The 14,741-nt window shown below is 49.5% G+C and overlaps 1 long non-coding RNA gene across 9 annotated transcripts; it reads left to right on the top strand.

Moving 5' to 3' along the window:
* The first annotated feature begins 5,257 nt into the window (after window positions 1-5,257).
* LOC307107038 lies at window positions 5,258-12,380 on the top strand. 9 transcript variants are annotated; one of them, XR_013814174.1, is made up of 6 exons: window positions 5,258-6,098; window positions 7,231-7,300; window positions 8,859-8,951; window positions 10,217-10,479; window positions 11,827-11,927; window positions 12,034-12,375. It is a non-coding gene; the product is annotated as an uncharacterized lncRNA (long non-coding RNA). The 9 variants fall into 9 exon arrangements; XR_013814171.1 differs by adding an exon at window positions 10,557-10,702 and having other exon boundaries at window positions 5,258-8,951; window positions 12,034-12,380; XR_013814173.1 differs by having other exon boundaries at window positions 5,258-5,398; window positions 5,814-8,951; window positions 12,034-12,379.
* The last annotated feature ends 2,361 nt before the right edge of the window (window positions 12,381-14,741 follow it).

The raw sequence follows: 14,741 nt of genomic DNA, 5'->3' as shown, positions 1-14,741 counted from the left end.
GTGAGTTGGAAATATTGTGATGAATGCTTAGTTTAGTAATGCTGATGTAGATTGTACTTAATTTTGGTGTCATAAAATATTATTCATATTTTATTATTATTATTCTTTAATCCTCACCCAGAGATATGTTCATTGATTTTTAAGAGAAAGAGGAAAAAAAACACATGTGATCGATGTGAGAGAGAAACATCAATCAGTTGCCTCCCACACACACCCCCACAGGGGGATTGAACCTGCAACCTTTTGGTGTATGGGACAGTGCACCAGCCAACAGAGTCACCTGGCCAGGGCTATTCATCTTTTAAATTTTATACAACCATTTAAAAATGTAAAATCATTCTTAGCTTGAGGACTGTCCAAAAACAAGCAGCAGGCTAGATTCAACTTGTGGGTCATTGTTTGCCCAGCCTGGTCTAGAACACAGTTCTCTCCACTCCCAGATTCAGGAACCAGGATCATCAGGAAAGATGTGTGATAAGAATCAGTTAATCACCATTTATTGCCTCTCTTCCTGGTAGGGTGGATACTGCTTTACTGAAAGTGTGATTATTTCTGATGGTTTATAACCTAGTATCAGTAGAACCCATTGTTACTCAATTTTAATTAAGTCAATACCTTTGGGGAAGCCCCTTCGTTATCTCTAATTTCACCCTTTATTTAAACTCTGCCAACATTAAAAGCTCTTAAACACCCCCCCCCCTTTTTTATTTTACATTTTTATTGATTTCAGAGAGGAAGAGAGAGGGAGAGATAGAAACATCAATGATGAGAATCATTGATTGGCTGCCTTCTGCACTCCCCACACTGTGGACCAAGCCCACAACCAACTGACCAGGAATCGAACTGTGACCTTCTGGTTCATAGGTTGACAATCAACCACTGAGCCATGCTGGCTGGGCAACCCTTCCCCCTTCTTACTGGAAGTCAGGACGTGTGGTCATTGGCAAGATACTGTACAAATTATTGAACCAAAGCCCTGGTTTGGGTCATTCTTGACAAGTGAGGCCTTCCAATAGCCAAAGAGGCTACTGATACAGTTAATGCTAAGAGTTTGGACTTGATTTGAATCTGAGACTGTGGGTCATAGAGAATACTGTGAAATATCTATGGGCTGCTAGGGATCCAGGTCCTAGATTTACAACTCAGGACTCCACAGAGATGACTCAAAGGTGAGCTCCCCATCTATCCCCACTGGGCATTAGAGAATCCCTAGCCTCCTCCTAGTCATCCTGATAGATTCTCCACTCTACTCCTCAACCCTTATCTCTTTATCCTACTCACCCTTTCATGCTTGGGGGCTCCCTTTGTGGCCATGGCTAAGTGGAGGCCTGACAGTAACTAGGCCAGGTAGGAATTTAAAGCTTCTACTAATCCATGAAAAGAGTCACCTAACCAGGATCTATTAGTTCAAAATAGTGATGTTATCAGTCTTTATTTCACCTTTTGTTGCCTTTTTTCTTCCCCTATTTCACACCTTTTCTTTTCTTCCTAAGTGAAAATGAGAGATGTTGGGGAGACTACACTGGTTTTAAACTTGCTTTAATTATATGTATGGAAAAGAGGCCCCGAGGGTGAGAAATAATAAGGGTACTTCCCTTGAACCTCCACTCCCAGCTCAAAATGTCCTGCTGAAGACCCAAAGTTAATTATTCTTTCAAGGGCCACCCCTTTACAATGGCAAAAGGATGTGCCAAAGCTCAAACATCCTTTTATTATTGAGTATGGGGAGGGTTGCTCTAAATATGGTTATACTCATTTTAATCCATTTTAGTTTCTGCTCTTATTTCATTGATTTTACATCAGCGCCTCAGTTTTTCTGTAGAACTTGTCACGATTTTTAATGACTACATTTGCTGGCTCATTTGTTTATTATCCCCACTAGACTACAACCAACAAAGTCAGAGACCACGTCTGTCTTCTTTGTTGAATGGGAACAGGTTTCAGTTTTGCAAGATGAAGAGAGTTCTGGAGATGGATGGTGGTGATGGTTGCACAACAATGTGAATGTACTTGAGATTTCTGAACTGAGTATTTAAAATGGTCAAGATGGTAAGTTTTATATTTATGTGGATTTTATCACAATTTAAAAATAGGTAGAATAATACATTGAAATGCAGTATCATAAGTGTTTTTAATAGTTGTTTATAGTAAGCTAGTTTAATTAATTTTAGTTATCATCATCATTATCACTTTATAAAAACTAATATACATTCATAACTTTTAAAAAATTTTTAGATTTTAGAAATAGAATATACAGTGTAAACATTAGCCAACATCATACATAATGGTAAAATCATAGTAGCAGTCTTCTATTTTTATCCTGGAAGTCCCAGAAAAATAGCCAAGGATGTTTAATGTCCTTGGCTAGGAAACTCCAAGGTCTTTTTCTTTTTTTAAAATCCTCACTAGAGAAAGGAAGGGAGAGGGAGAGAGAGAGAGAGAGAAACATCGATCAGTTGCCTCTTGTACTAGTCTGACTGGGGATCTAACCCACAACCTACGTATGTACTCCGACCGGGAAATGAACCTACAACATTGTAGTATACAGGCCAATGTTCCAGCCAACTGAGTCACCCAGCCAGGGCAGAAACCCAAGGTCTTCAGAGTGGAAGAGCTGATGTGGTCAGCTAGCATGGTGAAAGATAATGAGCCAAAGTCGTGTATCATTATCCTGGAATACCCAAGTATTCAGGCAAGGAAGTTAACAATTCTCAAGCCAGGAAAGTGTAAGTAATTAGCCACAACTATCTCAGTTATTTAGTTAGCAAGGAAGGTCCAAAGTCATTGTTCAAGGAAGCCCAAGTTAATTAATCATCCAGATTCATTAGTTAAGAAGGCTGTTTTCAAGGGTCATCCACCATGGATAGAAGGAAATTCCAATCTCACTGCTGAGGTTATCAGTCTTTATCTAGGACTTCATTCCCCAGGGCACATCCCTGCCAGTTTTTGAAGGAAGAGGACTACAACTTCTCATGCCTGTCCACATGGCAGAGGCTGCCTGAGTCATTTATATCATTATTGGCCCACATTGGTCCCCTCTTCAAAACCAGTGGCCTTTAATGAACCAGAAGCAAAAGTAGAGAGAGAGAGGTTGTGGGGGTCAGAGGACCCAAGTAGGGGACTCAGGGAGAAGGAGGTGCTGAGACCCTGGTGGGAGCTGACCCTGGTGGAAAGACCCTCTGTCTCATCTCAGTCTGTCAGAGCATCCAGAGAGGGCTTGGGGCTGTTGGAGACTCCAAAACAGGCCAAGATCCAGGGCATGAGGCAGCTCAGGGAGAGCCCGACCTGCCTGAGAAGCCCCAGGGGGCTGGAATGGTCAAGGCTTCTACGAGGCCTCAGCTCCAACCTGCAGGGGCCTGAGCCTATTGCCTCCGAAAGATGCAGTAACAGAGGAGCAGAAAGAAGGCCAGGAGCAGGATGGACAGGCACAGCAAGGTCTCCAGCATGGTGATCATTCTTAGCGTGGGGGTGGAGCCTGGAGCTCCTGCAGGCCTCACAGGGCCAGTTGCTGACTTCCAGCCTTGACCCTGGGCATCAACTCCTTGGGACAATCTGCCCAGCCAACGGTTTCATTTTCCTCCAAGGAAAGGGGCTCTCTCAGCTATTGTGAGGTCACAAATTCTAGATTGGTGGAATGTTGGCCTCAGAGTTACAGCCCAATCCATTATTAATGCAACCAGTGTGTTGAAAATAGAACTCCTCGTATGTAATCATAATTTTATTTGTGTGTTTTTGTGTGTTTTGTTTTGTGTGTGTGTGTGTGTGTGTGTGTGTGTGTGTGTGTGTTTTGTTGGTTTGTTTGTTTTTTGCCAGCCTCTTAGACTTTCTAAGTAGAAGTATCTTTCTCCTGTCCCTAGAGAAATATCAGGCAGGTCTCATAGCTTTTCTGCCCATTCTTAGGTAGCAAGTCTTATAATCACTAAAAATAAGGAACACAGTTTCCATTCAATTATTTTAAATGTCAAGTCTGGCCCACTAGACTTTTCAAACTCAGCACACTTGCTCTGCCCCATAAGTAATCCCAGAGGGCCCTCAGCTTTCTCAGAAGTACTAAAGTATTGCAACTACCATGCCTTCGCCATGTTCTCTGTGGTATGCTCTTGATATGAGTCGTTTCACTTAATTTTCACAGCAACACTATGAGGGGGGAGCTCTGATTCTGCCATCTTTCAGAAAAGGAAAACGAAGGCTAGGCGGAGAAGTTAGGTCACTTAGCCAAGGTCGCACGGAGAGGAAGAGCAAGAGCAGGAGTCAGGAGAGGGCAGCAGGCTGAGTGGCCACAAGTGTGTCCAGTGTCCTCACAGCCAAAGCATCCCATGTGGCTGTGAGGACCACCACAGAGACCACCCCCCCCAGAAAAAACAGAGACCACCCCCCCCCCAATTTTCTCACAGTCTTAGAACCCCAGCAACTTCTCCCAGAACACTGAATGTGGAGTGTTCGCATGCTCAGAGACCCCCATTTTCTCTCGGTTGCATACATCTGGATTGTGTGGACGTAGTGAGCGCCAGGAATCTGTCTGTGGGCCAAGGGTGCGCTGTTTTACTCTTCAGAATGTGGGCTGAGTTAGTGGCAGGGTTGCCCGGGGTCTGAGAGGTACACCTGGCTTGGGATACAGGCAGTGCTAGAGCTTGTGAGAATTGGGAGCCATGAGTCCCCTCCCAGGCCTGTGTCTAGTGTGATGTTGGGAGCACAGGACCTCTGCCTTCTCTGCCACTATGCATATCTGATCAGGACCCTCACATGCAAATCTGATCAAGGATTCTTTTCCCATTTAATTTTAGGATGAGATTCAGTAAAGCACCTGCATATCCCTCTAGGCTTCCTCACATTCCAGTCTCAGACAATATTTTAGACTGGTGATGGCCAAATAAATACATGGACAGAATTCACTCATTTGTTCACCTGTGCCAGCCACTAAACCAGGTGCTATGAATACAGTGGTCACTCAAATTCCTATTGCCCAAATTAAACACAGTGTACAACGAGATCCTGCTAATAAAAGTTCCTCACGTGGAAGAGTGATCATTTTTACATATTAATGACAAATCAGTGACCAAGGAACACCTTCAGAACAAATAGAATGTTTTTTCTCTAATTCCAGACTGCGTTGGGAAAATTATCCCAAACCCTCCAGAGTCAGAATTTGAACTCCGCTCCACCAGGGGGCGCTGGAACCGCTTTCGCGGGCTCTGTCCGGGGAGGCGCCGCTCTGGGCCGCAGCCCGCGCCGCAGCCTCGTTTCCGCCGGCGCCGAGCATCCGGAGGAAGGGCCTGGTCGCGTGGGTGCTGCCGGCAGTCGACCCACGCCATCTCCCGGAATCCTCAGACATCCACGCCGTCCCGCAGTGTCGGCCCTCTCTCCGCCGCTGTCCCGAGCCGCTGGTCGCGGCACCCAGGTGAGTCCACTGCGGAGAGCGATGGGCGCGTGGTCTGCGCCTTCCAATGTCGGGAAACTGAGGCCGGAGGTCAGCTCCGAGGCTGGGCCCGGCTCCCACTTCGGTGCCCGTTTCTTCCGCCGGGTGTGGATCTCTCCGGGTTCGTGCCCTGGGGAAAAGGGCGTCAGGGCGGCCGCGCCCTCTGCCCACGCTGCCTCGGAGCCGGCCGGGCGTCCGATCCCCGTCCTCACCCGCCCGGGGGGGGGGGAGGCCTGTGCCCGCTGACGGCCAGAAACGGGGCCGGAGCCGCGTGTGACCCCGGGCCTGGGGGGCGACAAAGCCCCAGGTTTCCTCTGCCCCGGCATTTAACCTCCCCGAGCCACTCGTCTGTTGCCTACACGGTGTACTAGTGACCGTAATTCTTTCCCTTTAATAGCCCTAAGGGAAGTGTTGGACCTCCATTGACCGACCCGTGGGCTGAGCATTCAATTCAGGGATGCTCCCAGGGCCCCGGAGCCTGGAGTCCTCCCGCTGCTCTGCACGAAAGCCTTCCCCTTGCTCTTCCCGGCCCAGGCCGCGGGACTCCGGCTCTCGGAGGCAGATGACAGCTCTCCCTCGGACGGCCTTTGGGGCTCTGCACCAGCCAGCGCCCCGTCTCTCCAGGGCCCCGATGACACTGCCTGATGCGCCCGCACTGTGGCCGGAGGGTGAGCCCCCCCGGGTAAGTGCTGCTGCCCCTGAGCCCCTTGAACCCCGGGCTTGTTGCCTTCCGGCCCCACCGCCGAGGGGGGGAGGGTCCTGGAGTTCACCTGGGCGCCGGGAACTGTCGTGCAAAGCACTTGTGCCCAAGGGGCCTGGTGGAGTAGATGGGGCTGGGTTTGGGGGTTCAGATCCTGACTCAGCCCCTCCTTCCCTGTGAAACTTGGGTTAAGTTTCTTACTTCTTTTTTTTTTTTAATCTTATTGATTTCAGAGAGGAAAGGGGAGAGAGACATCAATGATAATTGGCTGCCTCCTGCACACTCCCCACTGAGGATGGAGCCTGCCCCGTGGGCGTGGGTGTGACCCGGATTTGAGTAACCGATGTTCAGTCACTGAGCCAAGCCTGTCGGGTCCTGTGGACCCTTCTGATGAGGGGAGATGGACTCTACATGGAGTGATGATGGTGCTCAGGGTCCTGGGCTGGGCTGCTTACATGGGCTCCTCGTTCTGGCTCTCACTCCGCCTTTCCTGCCCCTGCATTCGAAAGTGATGGTGGGCTGCCCGTGCCCTGGTCATTGATAGTGCAGGGAGAGCAGCTGCTGGAAGCGTTTCCCCGTGTTTGGAGGGTGCACCCCATCCCTTGCAAACCCTGGAGCTTTCACACACCACCACCCTCCCGCCACCTTTAGAGGCCGCCAGGCCCCTGGTGTCTGGTTTGTTGAGTCTGTGAGGCCTTAACAGAGGACAATGAGAGGGGGTGCTGCCTCGGGCGATGCCTGGGTTGCTTGTGGCCGTAGCTGTGGTCTTCTGGCTCTGGTCTGCAGTTTCGCCAGCTCTGTGTCCTTTCCTCTGCCTGAGTTGGAAGTGAGTAAGGGTGCCCGTGTCCTGTAGTGCAGGCAAAGGGAAAGTTGTCAGGGTTTCCTCATACTCAGAGGACCCACTCTTGCCCCTTCCTGAGGGGACAGTCTTAGGTGAGTGGCAGTGACGGAGCATGAAGTAGACTGAGGTTCAAGGGAGACAGGCTGTCATTGCATTCGTATCCATATCCTAACACTTGGATTCCCCAAGTGACTTTCTGTTGAGCACGACGGTTTTCTGGACATATAAGCAGTGCCGAGTGGCCTATCACATGCTGGCTTCCTTCCCCTGCAGGAGTGTCCTGTGACCGCTGTCCCATGAATGAGAAATGTCCTCAGGGAGATCCTGGATTAGGAGATCCCAGGTAAGTATGTTCTGTCTGGTTCTCTAGAGCTCAAGTTCTGTGCAGGCTAATAGGCCAGAGGTGTGGGGCGAGGAGAGCACAGTGAAGGCTGCTCCCCAGTGTTCCCAGGTTTGACCCCTGGGGCCAGCAGGCACAGGTCCCGGCCCTCTTCTGAGAGCCGCTGGTGAAGGCTCCGGTGATGTTGAGAGGAAACAGTGTGTTGGAATGGACGGAGGGCTGCGTTTTAGAGCCAAGCCTGGGTTTATGTCGTGACCAGCGGTGCGCTCTGTGAGCCTGAGTGGGAATGCTGTCATATGTTCCGTGTTGGTGCCAACTCATGCCCAGTCTTTCGGAACTCAAGGATTCTCAGTATACCTACTGTTAGTCTTCCCTTCAACTCTCAGCTCTTGGCAGGGACTTGGTAAGTAATCTCTGAAAATGAGATGTGGCTTCTGTAATCTTCGGTTGTAATCTGGTCATTGACCTGTGTGCTGGCCCGGTCTCACTTCAGCCATTTCTCAGGCTGCTGGCAGTGGCCTCCCTTCTGGCCTCGCTCACTGCCCTTTTCTGCCCCTGCATTCGAAAGTGATCGTGGGCTGCCTGTGCCCTGGTCATTGATAGTGCAGGGAGAGGAACTGCGAAAGCTTTTCCCCGTGTTTGGAGGGTCCACCCATGTCCCTTCCAAACCCTGACGCTTTCGGACATGTCTTCCCACCAGTTTGTGTTACTTCCTGGTACCTGGTGCCTCCCCATCACATGCACCCCTTCCCACATCCTCAGACCCACCTCTTCGCGCTAATCACGCCTGGAAAGTGTTGGCTTGTTTATCGTGTCCCCATGCTGCGATCTTGAGGGCAGAGCCTCAGTCTTGTTTTGCATTGTGCTCAGGGGCTGACATACAGCACCTGGACAGAAACAAAGCAAAATAACAAAATGAGGCTCATCCCTTTGTGGGCGGTTAGGGGAACAAAACCGTTGAAAAGTGCCCTGGACTGAGACATTCCCTCCCCCGTCCGCCCACCCACTGGAAAAGTGTTCTCTCTCTATTGAAAGATAGACTTCTTGTGGTCTACCTTTCGTCTTGCCATGGACAGAGCCCATGGCCCATCAGGGGTGGTTTTCCCTCTTCCCTTAGATGACAGGGAAGGGACTTGAGCAGTAATAGAGCTGGGCCAAGCACAATAGAGTTGAGGATATATATGTAAGCAGCTCTTAAACTAGATGGTAGACATGGGGCCTTCCCCTACCCAGTACCCTTCCAGTTCCTGCTAGTCACTGCCAGTCAGCCATGGCACCCTCCCTAAAACTTGGGCTCGGCATCCTTTCAACATAGACTTTTAGCAACAAATCGATCACAGTTGGCACACAGGATAACACGGATGTTACTCCTGATCACAGACGATCTGCAGACCCCTTCCTAGAGTTAAGTTGTTCTTGTTCCTGGGACGGCAGTGTGGCCGTTCGGGTACTCATAGTAACAGCCCATATTTGTGGGTGCTCTAATCTGCCAGCTACTGTGCGTGTTCTCTGTGCCCCCGGGGCCTGCTACGAGTGCCCATTCATGGCTTGTCTCTTGCAGGTGGGTCTGCGGGTGCAGGGGTGCCATGGGAGATGGCAGTCATCTTCATGTCAGTCTCCTTATCAGCCGGGTGCTAGACCATGGGGTCCTGAGGTAAGTTTTTTAGACCATTTTCTGGAATTTTGTTACTTTACATCTGTAAAGTCACATGCATATTCCCTGGGACTTGGGTGAAAATGTGAGGGGGAGGGAGGTAAAGGGGGCATCCGTGAGTTCACAGCTGTGTTTCTGCTCTGGGAAGTCCTTCACACGCCTACAGGAGAGGGGCCTCTAGGAACCTGCTTGGGTCAGGGGCTCCCTGGGGCATCGCCCTTCCGAGTGCTGGCGTGTCAGCAGGCTGCTGTGACGGAAAGCATGTGGGTTTAGACACCAGAGACTCTGGTCCCACCTCTGAACCTGTCCAGCGGTGACCTAGTCTCCTCTCTACTTCTTCATCTGAAAAATCAAAGCTGGGGTAGCAGAGAAGGTTTCTAACTTTTTTACATGGTGGTGTCATGACCACATGATCCTGATCTTTCCCAACCCAAAAGCACTTCTAATTTTTTATGCTGGTAATGTCTAGGTTCCGGCAGAGATTTCAGGGGGTCTTTGCAGGACACAGCAGAAGCTGTTGGGGTTCTGCTCGGCTGGGCCGCTTGCCTGTCTCAGCCATGCCCCTGGCACCAGCCTCCTGCCCTAACCGTCCTTTTCTGCTCCTGCATTCGAAAATGATCGTGGGCGCTGTGCCCTGGCCATTGATAGTGCGGGAGAGGATTGCTGAAAGGAGTTTCCCCGTGTTTGAAGGGCCCAGCTGTCCCCTCCAAACCCTGGAACTTCCACACACTAGCTGTTTCCTCCTGCCATTCTCTCCTTCGCTGGCCCCATGTGATATAGTGACTGGGCGACCCCCTGACTTGTGGGCTTCACTCTGTCTTTTCAAGTTAAGGATCCACTTCTCAGAAACCAGTCCATGTGTTTACATATGTACCTCACAGTGGAGTAAATTCAGATAGTGCTGAAGGGCATGCATAATTCATGGGTTCTGCTTTATAAATTTATAGGAGTGTAGGATAATCCATAATAATACGTTATTCAAGACAGCCAGTGGTGTTTGGGTGTTTTTGCTCCTTGACTCTTGAGCACAACTATATTGCTTCTCCAGGAGCCGTCGGTAATATCAAATTAATGGAGGGGAAAAAAGTTGGGGGCCAAGTGTAGTGGCAAAGAGGGGTTCTATTAATTCTGAGTCAGTTTGTATTGTCACAGTCTACCAGAAAATTGAGGCGTTTTCTTGTCAGTCACGGAGGAGAGTCGAGCACATTGACTATTACTCTCCTTTACTGATATTTAACGTGTGCTTTGTGGTTTCTCTTGAAAAGGATGACCCTGGGTTTTACTAGAGAAGACATTTCCGGCCTGTGGATCTTTGGAGTCTGTATTTGTGGACTCGAACTGTGGCTTGCTTTCTGGTTCATGTTGGAATGGTGTGTTGCTGACGGGACACCCAGACATGGAGTCCGCCATTCTTCTGCCTCTTGTCCGTGCAGCTGTGTTCTGTAGGAGGCAGGACCCTGTGGCTGCCGTCTCTCTGTAGACTCGGAAGATGCAGCATGGTGCCCCTGAAAGGCATGTCCTCGCTGAGGTGAGTTGGAGGTGAGGTCAAGGTATTCTTCTCATTGGTCCCCACTTTTGGTCTGAGGACTCCTGTCTGGTTCCCAGGTGCTCTTCCGTTGACATTCATGTCTCTCGTCTCTGAGGATGGGATGCAGTTTGCCATGTCTTTTGCCCTATGTCTCTCATGATGCTGTGAAGGTAGTGGGAATAATACATGTGAGCCACCTGGTACAGGCAGCCATCTGATAAACGTGAGATTTCCCAACCTGCCCTCTGCCCTTTTGCTTGTCCTGTCGCACAGCCTGGTTACCAGGCCTGGGGCTCCTCAGTCATGTTGGAGGATTTATGGACAGTGGTGACCATTTTGAAAAGACAGTTTATCACCACCCCCACCCCCACCTGGTAATTCATGCCTCTGAGTGTAGCAACCTGTGGATTGAGTTGGGGCTCGCTTATGTAATGTGTTCAGGCTTTGATGCTGTTTTCTCATTTAGCTTTCAGTGGGTCTGGCAGTCTTTTTTTTTTTAATGTTTTTATTGGTTTTTATTGATTTGAGAGAGAAACCTCCATCGGTTGCCACACACACTGGACTGGCGACCTTTCAGTGCATGGGACGATGCTCACCCAATTGGGCTACACTGGCCAGGGCAGGGCCCGGCAGTCTTTTTTTTTTTTTTTTTTTTTTTTTAATATATTTTATTGATTTTTTACAGAGAGGAAAGGAGAGGGATAGAGAGTTAGAAACATCGATGAGAGAGAAACATCGATCAGCTGCCTCTTGCACACCCCCTACTGGGGATGTGCCCGCAACCAAGGTACATGCCCTTGACCGGAATCGAACCTGGGACCTTTCAGTCCACAGGCCGACGCTCTAGCCACTGAGCCAAACCAGTTAGGGCATGGCAGTCTTGATCTTCAAAGATCTGGGCACCTAACAAGTCTTGCTGGAGGCTTATCTTTTATTTGCCTTTTTTGGCTGGGTCATACAAAGTGGGTCTTTGTAGAATAGGATGACTCCTGCTGGGCCTGTGACAGGCTAGGCAGATAAATAGTGACAAAACGATGTGAGAGCCGCTGAAGATGATGGTCCATTCCCTTGGTCAGGATGCAGTGGGACCTGTGTCAAAGCCCCTGACAGTGAGGGCTGAGCTGTCTCTCCTCTTGAGGGGTACTTTTATCTGGGGCAGTTGTCCTGATCATGAACCACTTGAGAGAAAACCATTTCCTATAAAAAGTGGGCTTTTAAGTGGTTTCCTTTATTGCCCTTTCCATTCAGGTGATACCTCGTTTGGTGTGCATAAACTGGGAGCTTGGTGATGTCGCTTGGGGAGAAGAGGCCACTGGAGACTAAATGCTTGTATGCTTCCTGTCCTAGGCCAGCCTTAGATCAGAGACTGTTGAAGAAAGTCCCAAGGCCATGAATCAGTGACCCTCAGGATGATTTGGGAGCTGTGTTTCCTGATATTTCTCACCAAAGTGAGTTAATGCCAGGGGCTGGGAACCGATAGCTGGAGGATAAGCTGTTTTGTGTTTATGCAGATGCGAGCTCCAAACCACTGGACTCACCTTTCCTTTCTTTTAGATTCTCTTGGTGGTGTCTGTGGAGACCAGAGGGGCAGAGAATTGAGAGGGAGGTCCCCACATGAAGCCTCACCACAGCTCTCCCCCCTGCCCGCTCAGAGCATCATGAGCAACTTCACTCTGCACAAGAGATCAGAGGGAAGCTTGGGGTCCACTTCAACCAGCTCTGCGTCTTGACAGCAGCACCCTTAGAGGGCCAGCCCTGTGTCCCTCGGCCATGCCCAGAATGACTTTAGTAACCAAGAATTTTCTCTTGAATTTGTAGCTGCTCATCACTTTCCTCCACCACCCATTTAATAAACCTTACCAACGTGCTTTGTCTGCCTTTTAAATCAGCATCAAGCCTTGTGCCAGCAAGACTGGGCCTGAAGAAAGTGGGTCACGGGCCAGATCTCGTTTTCAGTCCTGGAGTGTTCAACATGGGTTGTTGTTTAAAGTGTTCAATTCGGACTAGGAGGTGAACAAAGGATGGTAGTTGGTTCAGATTTAGGACCCATGACAGTTGAGGTGTTGAGGAGCAGTCAGGCCAAGGCTTTGGAAGGGTGGCTGGTGACAGAGGAGACTAGAGAGACAGATGCTGATGTCAGAGAAAGTGGGGTGTCCTGGAGTTCTGGGGGTTGGCTCAAAAAGCTGCCTGCTGTGTGACCAACTGTCCAAGTTTGCCTGGGATTGAGGGGTTTCCCAGAACGAGGAACTTGAATTGCTAAAACCAGGTAAGTCCCAGGCAAACTGGGACGAGTTGGTCGACTTATCTGGGGTGTAAAATACAGGAGGTAAACTTGAGAGGACAGGTCACTGTGTGAAGGTGGGAGCAGGGTGAATGGAGCAGCTGCTGTTGAACCCTGGTGTCCTCGGGGTCAGGCTTTTTGGAGATCTTGGTTTAAAATCAAAAACTGCCACAATGAGGATGTGCATGCATGAATTTTTTAATCCCATTTTACAGATAGAGCGGTCTGTACATGAGGATGTCCCAAAGGCCATGATGTCCCCTTTCTGCATTTGAAATAGAAACATTGGCTGGGCTGAGCAGAATTCAGGCTGTCTAGCCTGCCCGAGTTTGGCACCTTGATGGCCTCTACTGCAGGGGCAGGCATTCTTCATGGCTGACCTGTTCCACTCTGCCCCCAAGCTGCTGTTTCTGCCTTCCCCTTCCCTTTAACGCCTACCCAAGGCCCTGGCTGGGCCTGTATTACTCAGTGGTTAGATATAGGCCCACGCAACAAAAGGTTGGTCTGATTCCCAGTCAAGGGCATATATCTGGGTTGCAGGTTCTATCCCTGGCCCTGTTCCAGTCACATGTGGGAGGCAACCAATCGATGTGTCTCTCTCGCATTGGTGTTTCTACTCTACCTACCCCCCTCCACTCTAAAAATAATGGAAAAATCCTCAGGTGAGGATAACAAAAAAGACCTACCCAAGGACTATCCTTGGACCCATTTTAGTCACTGGTTGTAGCTGCCTGAAAAGATGCCAAGAAAAGGAATCTGGGTCCACTTAAAAGTTGCGACTGGTAATGTCTGCTGCTGTGGGGACACCAGGCACGTCCTGTCAGGTACCAGGTCATTTTCCTGCTTCTGTGGGAAGCAGGAGCCACCCCTGGTCCTCAGGGCCTGAGGAAATCAGGAGAGCATTACAACCAAGGGGACCCAGGAACCAGGCGGAATGTCGAGGAGGTATGGTCACCGCCTGGGAGCTGCAGGGTACCAGAGGCTGGTGCAGCAGCTGGTGGGAGGTTCCAGAGCAGAGTCAAGAGCCAGGAGTATGGAGAGATGGACAGATTGAAAGTTCATTTTAAAAAGGCAATTAATGAGCCAGACACGATGTTAGAAATGGTGTGATGGTGAATAAAGACAGTTTGTGCCTTCAAGGGACTCACTGATAAGTATATTGAGAATGTTTGTCATGTCGCTCAGTTCTGTATACATGGTCTTTGTTTCAGGTAGAACTCCTTTCAACACTTCTTATAATGTAGGTCTTGTAAATTCCCTCACCTTTTGTTTGTCCCATCTCAATAAATACACACCAAGGAAGTAGCAAAAACAAGGCTTTGAGCTCTCTGTGTCTGACACTTGCTCCCTTAACCATGACATCAGATGAAATGTACAACTAAGGTGTTCTGCATGTTTAACCTTGAGTAGGATGCTTTGGGCTGCGTGGTGACTGGTCACAGCTCATGCTTTTTCTTCACCAAGGCTTATTTTAGCACCAGACAGGTAAGGAGATGGGGTCAGCTCCCCACAGTAAAGCTGAGGACAGCTGCAAAGAACATGTAGGGACATGGGGAGGAGGAGGAGGAGGATGAAGCTGGAGAAGGTGCCCCATGGTCAGGCAGGCTTCCTGGTGATTAGTGTCCATGGGGACAGGGACACTCATGGCAGAGGAAACGGAATGGTCACAGCCACTGGGGCTCCACAGGGCAGGCAGGGCCAGTCGCGCTGTGGTGTGTCCACTCCTCCAGCCACAGGAGCTCCTCAGTCTTCAGTCTAGTCAATGTTGGCCCCTACGAACAAGAAGTTCTGCAGAGAAGACAGAAGGGCAGACAAGAAAGGCCGTTATCTGAGTTGCATAGGATCTTCCTAGAAGGGAAACTTTCTTAGGGAGAGGCAAGTTATTGAATAAAAACCCAGTTAGTGCAGAAACCAAGACCTTAGGCTTTTATAAAAGGAGGTCTTTATAAAATTGTCCTTTCCCTAGCTGGTTTGGCTCAGT

Source organism: Cnephaeus nilssonii, assembly GCF_951640355.1.
Source record: "Cnephaeus nilssonii genome assembly, chromosome: 11".
Taxonomy (NCBI): domain Eukaryota; kingdom Metazoa; phylum Chordata; class Mammalia; order Chiroptera; family Vespertilionidae; genus Cnephaeus; species Cnephaeus nilssonii.
This window is presented reverse-complemented; position numbering and strand designations above follow the sequence as displayed.